Raw genomic sequence first — 9269 nt, forward strand, 5'->3', positions numbered from 1 at the left:
ATGGTTTTTGGATTGTCAAATTCCAGCCATTCTTTCATGAACTGTGGAATATTGTTGACAAACAGTTGTACCTTAGCTTTTTCTTCATGAATATAAGAAACGTATCGCAATAATGAAGTAAATTTTGTTATAAATTCATCCATGGTCATTTTTCCCAAGAATAGGTCATGAAACTCTTTTGCTTTTTCATCAAAAAACCTCTCGATCAAATATTTATCCTTAAAGAATCTCTAGAATTTCTCCCAAGTTATGTTTTTCTCATTGACCCCATGGACTATTTTTACTTCCTCCCACCACAATGTAGCTTTCCCTTGAAGCTGGAAAATGGCTAGATGGGCCTTCAAATTCTAATCATACTCGTATAGCTAGAAATACTTGTTCATATTAATTAACCATGCTTATGTCAACTCTTCTTTCTCCCCATCAAAGAGAGGAGGCTTGATTTTACAAAACTCCCCTTGGAATTCAATATTTTGTTTCCTCTGCATCTTGTGATAAAAAAAAAGTCTTGATTCTTCTTCTTGGTTTTCTTCTCCTCCTTTTGTTTCCATATTTTCAGTTCGGAACTCTTGTTCTCCAGTTGTGTGGTTGTGCTCTAGATTGGGAGCTAGTGGCCAATCATTTTGTCTATCTAAAAAGATTTTTAAGATATTTTCTTGTTCCTGCATCAATCTTTTGTTGTCTGCCCGGAGTCAGGCCATTTCCCCTTTTAGTTCTTAGACAATTGGTCAGAGGTCTACATTGGGATTTTGCGTATCATCAAAAAGCTGCACCCAAACCTCAAGATTTCCCTCCTGAAATGAAGTTGGCCCTGTTCCAAATATGGAGCCATGTGGTAGATTTCCAACTCACCTCATGCTGACTATTTAACTATTGTCTCTTATGTGCACAACACAATTTTGTTATTCCTTATTCCAGAGGCCTCAATTTTGGAACCTGAGTTCTCTGAAACCATATGTAACACATCCATCTATAAAACACTAATATATAAATAAAAATTTACATATTAAGTCACCCCATAATTACATATATATGTTAAAAGATACATAATCATGGATTAACCATTATGTATGACTTTTAAACAACCTTACTAATTGTCATTATCAAATTTATACATATGCAATGGTTGGACTTTACATGCTATGAATTATTGAATAATGAATGCGGCGGGATTTAGTTGTACATGGAATTTGACTTTACAATGGTTACATTCCTGTGTAATAAACATATGGGTACGATGTTAGCCTTTGCATTAATATTCACAGGCCATAGCCTCGAATCCCGCTCAGGAAACGTAGGTGTATTTAGTGCTTCAGTTGTCCGGGTCTGGGTGGCTACCTGGAGGTGATCCATCTATCCTTATCCCACCTAACCCTCAGGATCAGGTTCCTCCATCAACGATTCACCTTGGCCCACTGGATCGAACGGTCCTCAGGTTATCATTCCTTCATTTCTCGACAGTGAGGTTTCATCTTGTCATTGTTTCACTCTGGAATTTCCGAGAGGTTATGGCTCTGCTCTGCCCTTCGGTGTTTGTCTTCGTCTACAATCCGGGTTCACTGGACCATTTACACTACATTCTGGCAACTCAGAATACCCTAATGAACCCAAAACCACTTCAATGCTTTGGAATTTCTTTCTGCGAAGGTTGGGCCTAGAATGTTTTCTCCGGTAAGCTTTCAGATCTTCCTTCCGCATAATTATCTATGTGTTTCAGGGTTTAGAATGTTTATTACAGTTTCCTATTTTCCGTTGCATGTTTCTAATACCATTTCTCTGTTATGGTGAAAGGTCTGGTTTCTGGGACGGAAGATTCAACCTGGCGTTGTGGCAAACCCTCCTTCTGATTTCATCATCCACAACCAACTCCGGGTATTACGAATCTCTCTAAATATTTCTAGGATAGGGTTTTTATGGACATGCCACCAAGTCGAAAAGACTATAAAGAAAACTCTAGATGGGTCTTCCGAGACTGCTGGAGTCATGGCTCCTCTGATAGTTTGTTTTGTGTTTGTTTCCAGAAGTTTGTGTGAGGTCTTTTATAAGGAAAAGAGGCCTACGGCTATGGCCAAGTGTGGAAGGTTTTTAGCAAGGAGCTCTCAGGTCGCCATCCCTGATATTATATTGGAACACTTAAATATATGTCTAGAGTTTTTAATTGAGAAGAGGTTTTCATATTTTCGCTGTTGGGTTTCGGTTGTTTTTCTGAGTTTTATTTAAACACAGAGTTTTGGAAGCCGAGGGCTATCCTTCCTCGATTTTTCAAGGGTTTTTTCTACACTTCGTTTGATGTAATGCAGCTCAGAAATGTGTAAATGTTTTGCATAGATTTAGCCCTAGCTCGGTAAAATCTCAGTATTTTTTACTTACAAGAAAAATGTTTAAGTGGTTTCTTTTGGAGCTCGTAATGCCACAATATTTGATGTCTAGCTAAGACTGTAATCTTCTATATTTCAATGAAAATTCCAGAAGTCGATGCTTCTGTCTTACATGACTGAATTCATGAGCTTTGTTGAATTCTTGATTTTCATCGTGGCTGTTCGGAATTAGTTTGTATATTCATTACATCAACAGGGTTCTTATGCATGCAAATATTTATGGTGTAGAATCGAGAACAATTTAGTATATGTTGATCTCAATGTATACCTGTTTATTTCATCTATCAATGTTTGCCATTCTTTCGGTTAATAGATGATTTTAAATGTTGTTCCTAAGTTAGATAAGATGCAATATAGGGAAATCTACCTTATCTGATTAATGTAATAGTTCTGTTTATAGGGAATGCCTATCTTTTCCAAATTTGTTTGTCATTCTAGTTTCTTTACTAAATCTTCTGATATTCTTAATACAGTTTCTTCCTGTGAATGTAGTAAGGGTTTTTCCTCATATTCTCTATTATTCTTTTAAAAGAATTATTTCAATTAAATACAAAAGAACTCTAATGAAATACTTCCAGAAATAGGAAAACATTACCTATACTTTTACACAATAATTGACAATTATATCTCTAATAATTGACAATTATATCTCTAAACTTTTAGCCAATCTCCTAGCTACAGTTATTAGATTCAGTGAACAACTTATATAAACAATTTTTTACTTATCTGTTTACGTTGTCCAGGACTAAATCTAATATAATATTTGCACTTTAATTTCCTCCCTGCCGTGAGATTACCTACTCTGGTAATCTTTCCCCCATGCTACTCCTTATTTCAGGAGTTCTCTCTCTCTTTAGAGACTTTAAAGTTTACCAGCTATCTGGTCTTAACCAGACATAGCCATTATAGACTGCCTGACCTTTCATCACAGTCCCCTCTTTCTCCTGATCTCAAATCCCTATCCTCTTGATCATTTTAGTAAAAAGCATCTAGAATTTAGTTTTGGAACAGATAACTGTTTCCATAACTAATTACCTAGTAAAATAGTATTTACCCATAGCTGCAAAATTTATTCTTCAATAAATAAATTCCAAAATAGTTTATAATTCAAACAAATAGTAATAGTCTGTTTGGTTGTAGTAAATAAAATAAATATTTACATTAACGAGGGATATTACATATATCGAGATGATGCTGAGAAGGGATAATTCCACTAAGAACATTGTGACTAAGCCCAGATATAGCCTAGAAGAATTTCCCAAGTATTGGGGCGCTTTACCTAATAATCTATTTACATACAATGGGAAAACTGGAAGCTTCTACAATTGGCAGAGATAACTTGAGATCCTCCCTATCAAATTATTGCAAGACAGATTCAATGATAATCCTATATGTTGCTTCAGCTACACTACAGAGTGGCGTTTCTCCAACTCTCCATAGGCCCGTCACATAGGGCCGCGACACTAGGCCTTTTACTTGCAAGCGGCTCTTCAAGGTTACGCAGGTAGAAGGCAAGTGGATTTCTTTTATATTGGCTAATTTCATTAAAATCAAAGTGTACATATGCTACAACCTCAGGGACATGTGTGTCAAAAGCTATGAAATTCTACCAATCTAGAATATAAATAATTAAACATAGAACTTTGTAAGGTCATTAAATGTTATGTATACTTCCAGCAATATTATACTTGTATTATATTTGTGTATATGTGATACTTATAGTTACTCAAAAAAATCATGTAATTGAAAAAATATTTGTTGCTAAAAATTTAAGACCAACTTATGTAATATACTAATCCCCAAAAACCAATAGATATAGTCAAAAATTAGTAACCACTTCACCTACCTAAACCTTACAAATTCAAGAATAAACCAAATCCTAATTATTATTAATTCCAAGCCCACACCCTGACCAATTGATTTTGCTGCATTATCACTTCCAGGCCAAAGGCTCCAACCTAGGGCTAGATGACGATGGAGAAAACGTTAGATGATAGCAAGATGGAATATTGGGGCAATTTAAGAATCTAGTCAAACTGAATAATTGACTTAGATTTCTCATATTTTACAAATAATTAACCTTATTTTTGTTCATCAAACTTTCAAATATTTTTATACCTTATTATTGTTCATCAAAGTTTAAAATATTTTTGAAGTTTACAATGAAATTAAATTCAAAAGTTTTGAAATAACCCGAACTACTTGGTCCCGTGATAGCCATGCACCATGAAGCTTCAAAATATCTACAACATCAAACTACAAAATCTTAAAGAATCTACAACCACACTGACGTTAAAAATGATCGCCTTGTACCCATGTATAATTTCTGAAAAAAACTCACCTCAAACTAACCCATAGTCACTAGACAAGGAGCATACACTATAAATTTTGCAACATTGTTTTTTTATTACATACACTTTCACAATAATTTAACCCTCAACCACAAGACAGTATACATATAGAATAATTTTTCCAATGTTGCTTTTTATTATGCACCATTCATAAAAGGCACTCAAACCTTTATTTTCCAACTTTTTTTTCACAAAGAGTTTACAATAATAAGATAGTCGTAGCTTGAAGAACACAAACTTATAATCTAATCATCTGCAAAATGTCACCTAAGGGATTTATTGTTGAGATTAATGTAGAAAAAATTCAAACTCAACCCTAGATTAGGATTCTGTTCTTGTTTTCTAGGATTCTATTCAACTTCCCTTAATGTGTGTTTGTTATATATATTCCTCGTGTAATGAATGGAGGCAAAGTGTGTTCTACGGTGGCAGCTTTACAGGTGGTGTTCCACACCTGTAAGCTGCTCAGTTGAATTAATAAAGTAGATTCATATTTTTGACATGGTATTGGAGCTACAGGGTTGAGGAAGCATTTAACCCTCAGTTGAGGTAGAAATCTAACCAATGTGTTTGGAGGGCAATCAGCACGGTTTTAAAAGTGATAGTCGCTTCGATTTCACCTCTAGCCTTACACGGTTTTTGTTAGCCAAAACAGCATGAGTGAGCATGCAATAATCATACCGACAGTGGAAGAGGCCAAGGAAGAGGCGTGTCGCTTGATCCAAGTGGATGTTGGTGGCCACCCACCTATCCCACTTGGACCATCACAACTGTCTCTTTCAGTTTTTTAGTTTCCTTAATTGTAGCACAATTTACTATTTTTAGCAGTTTTTTGAGTCTTGAACTTCCAGAGCCTTTTTGAGGCCTTAAACGATGTTTTTTTGGGAAAACGATGTAGACCAATGTTTCTCTTTCTAAAGTTATAGTCCTCGGATAGATATTTCTAATGAGATATTGTGCGCGTAAAACAGAGATCATATGCAAAAGTTACGACCCCGGGAAGTTGATGTACCAATTTACCCAAATGGGGCCCATACTTTGGCGCTTCATCTCCTAGGCTTAGGTTTTTGGATGTTTAGGGTTTTCCATTGTTTCTCAATAATAAATCTAAGGACTTCAAGCCTCATTGTAACACAGTTCAAGGGCATGTAGCAACCACATCTCTTCTGAGAGATAAGCTACCATCGCCCTAGTTGGTTTATTTCCATTTCTGTTTGTAAGCATATTTCAATATTTTACATTAATGAAATGAAATATTATTTCTGCTACATATCTGTATTATGGTTATCTCTGTAATTTGTTGCGTTCCTACTTAAATTTGGATCATCGTTGTTGCTTGGTAATGCCATCGTGTGAGAACAGGTGGAGTCAGTATTTGTATGTTGATCCATTCCTTTGCCGATGCGACGAGGGAAGGATCGGTTTTGCTGATCTATATCAGGATTGCTTTTTGTTTTCTTTGCGTGTCTTGTTGTTATAAAGGAAGAATAGGTGGCTGATCCAAGGTAGATGCCATTAAGTGGTAAATTGTAGTTGCATGGTACGCTGTTGAGGATCCATGCAGAGATCGGAGGCCGCGATTCTTTTTTTTTTTCCGCTATCAGCATAGCCGTTGTTTGTGATAGAGCCACTGCATCATTTGATTCGAGTGTTGAAACTATCCTGAAAACCGCAAGGTGATTAGAGGACAACTGCAAGAGGCCAGGAGTGTCGTGATCTATGATAGATCCATTCAAGAAAGTTTTTTTTGTATTTTTGCTCCTCCTCACCTATTGTAGTGGCAATCTCCTTGCCTGTAGCAGAGGCAACATTTTGCAGGAAGAAACTCTAAACACAGCTTCAAGACAATGAGTTGGCCAGAATGTAGAGATTTGTAGCTTCAAGACAATGCATTGGCCAGATCTTCTTCCTACATTACCAATGTGATCCGTAGCCTATTTGGAGGCACTATGTCAAGAAAAACATAGGTGGTGGGAAAGCTTTGTCATTGGGACAACTTTGTCAACAAAGATACCATGGCACCGAGGCGTTGGTGATGGTGGTCATCCAGACATCACGGTGATTCCCTTTAAAATTTCATGATTTCGAATTCCCTTTAAAATTAAGTCTTTTTAATTAAAGAAAAAGGAGGGGCTCTTTAATTAAAGGGGGTGGTTGTTTTTTTTTTTAAGGAAGGAATTGAAGTAACCTTTTTTATTTTGAAAAAAAAGGGGGTGATTGAAAAAAAAGGGGATATGGGCTCGTCTTTTTGGATCAGGCATTTGAGACAGTTTTTTTATAAATATTCGGGTTTGTTGTTTTTTTTAAAATTGTTGGGTTTGAAGGTTTTTTATTATTCATTTAAGATGAATAACCAATTAGCAGAATCTTACCTCAATGAAAACAACAAGTTGGATAGACTAGTTACTTTAGTTGGAAATTCAAGCTGCAAACCCTGCTTGCGAGACACAATGCATGGACGATTGTGACAATGGTGAGGTGAAGCTGAACCTCATTGCAAGAGGAACAACAACAACAATCCAAGACTGGGACAAGCAAGAGACTAAGGCGAGAATGCTCCTGAAATTGTCAGTCAAAGATTGCATTATTCCCCATATCCGTAATTGCAAGACTGCACCAGAGATCTGGAAGACACTCAAGGATCTCTATGAGTTCAAGAACACCAATCAATTGTTTTTCTTGAAGAACAAGATTCTCTCCATTAAGGTGGAGGAGAATGATACAGTTGTAACATTCATTTCACGGATCAAGGAGCTCAATAACAAGCTAGGTGACATCGGTGAAGCTGTTTCAGATACAGATCTGGTCACGATTACCATGAATGGTATGATTGATGAGTATCAGATGTTCATCACTGGCTTGAATGCAAGAGAAACATCCCAGTGTTTGAAGAATTCACAGGGATCCTCATGCAAGAGGAGGAAAGGCGTTTGACTCATAAACCCCAGAGTTTATATCTGGCCCTAATGGTGAAGAAGAAGCCCTTTAGAGGAAAGCTGAATGCAGCACAGAAGAGCAGTGTAGCCCCACAGAGAAATATGCCCCCACCTCAAGGTACCTCTTTCAATAGAAATGATTGCGACCAAATGTTTTTGTTGTGGTAGAACCAACCATATAGCCAGATATTGCATGAAGAAAAAGTTTGATGAAGGTCGGAAGAGACATAAGGAGCATGCAAGACATTTTGTTGATGAGGAACAAAGTCATAACATCAAACTGTTTATATCTGACTCTGCGCTTTCGGCTAAGGAGGATGAAGCAGATACCTAGTTTTTTGACTCAGGTGCATTCATCCACATGACAGGGAACAAACAATGGTTTGAAGACTTCAAAGAAACCAACATTGGAGAAAACATTTGGTAATATTCCTATTGTTTTTCCTGATGGAAATATTAGACATATCCATAATGTAATGTATGTACCAGGGATAAAAAAGAATCTAATCTATGTTTCTACTATAACTGATCAAAATCTCAAGTACAGTTTTATAAATCATATTGTGGCATTAAAGACCTGTTGGATTGTATGAAGCCTATTGCATCAGGTATTCACGTGAGAGGATTGTACAAGCTAAATGTCAAAAGCGCACCACATCAGGGATTGACATCATCTACCATGACTACAGTGGACTTATGGCATCAAAGTTTCGGTCATATTAACTTCAATGATCTGCTGCTATTACAGAAAATAGGTATGGTCGAAGGTCTTCCTATTTTAAAACATGTTCCTATTGGCTGTGATGCATGTGCACTGGGAAAGTTTCACATAGATGAATTTCCTGTGAATCCTGATAGAAAGAAGAGAGATATACTCGATCTGATACACACATATCTTTGCGGGCCTATGCAGACAAAAACATTACGCGGTGCTTAATACCTTTTACTGTTTATTGATGATTGTACTAGATTTACTTGGGTGTATTTTCTGAGGAAAAAGAGCAGCACTTTTGAATACTTAAAGGAGTTTAGAAGTATGGTTGAAAAGCAAACAGGTAAAAGAATTAGGATTCTCCACTCAGATCAAGGGGGAGAGTACAAGAAAGTTTGTGTACTCAAATACTGCAAAGATAATGGGATACAACATCAGTTTACAGTACCCCACACTCCTCAACAGAACGAGGTTGTAGAGAGGAAGAACAAAACCCTTGTGGAGTGTGCTCACAGTATGTTAAAAGGTAAGAATCTTTCTAACAGATTTTGGGCTGAAACGATTAATACTGCAGTGTATCTAAGGAATAGGAGTCCAACAAGAAGTTTAGATTTCAAAACTCCTTTTGAAGCTTTATTTGGTTATAATCCTGCAGTTAAGCATTTGAGAGTTTTTGGCAACAAAGCCTTTGCCCATATCCCAAAGGAAGATAGAAAGAAACTGGACTCAAAGGCCATCAAATGTATTTTGTCAGGTATTGTACAGAATTTAAGGCGTACAAACTGTTTAATCCCTCTACTCATAAATTGTTTGCGAGCAGAGATATAATGTTTCATGAGCAGGTTAATGATGTAAGCCATGAGAGTGCTAATGCAGAATGCCATGTGCCCTT

The sequence above is a fragment of the Pinus tabuliformis genome, chromosome 1_1 (assembly GCF_031772625.1).
Source record: "Pinus tabuliformis cultivar Carrire ecotype Pingquan chromosome 1_1, CPIR1, whole genome shotgun sequence".
Classification (NCBI taxonomy): Eukaryota; Viridiplantae; Streptophyta; class Pinopsida; order Pinales; family Pinaceae; genus Pinus; species Pinus tabuliformis.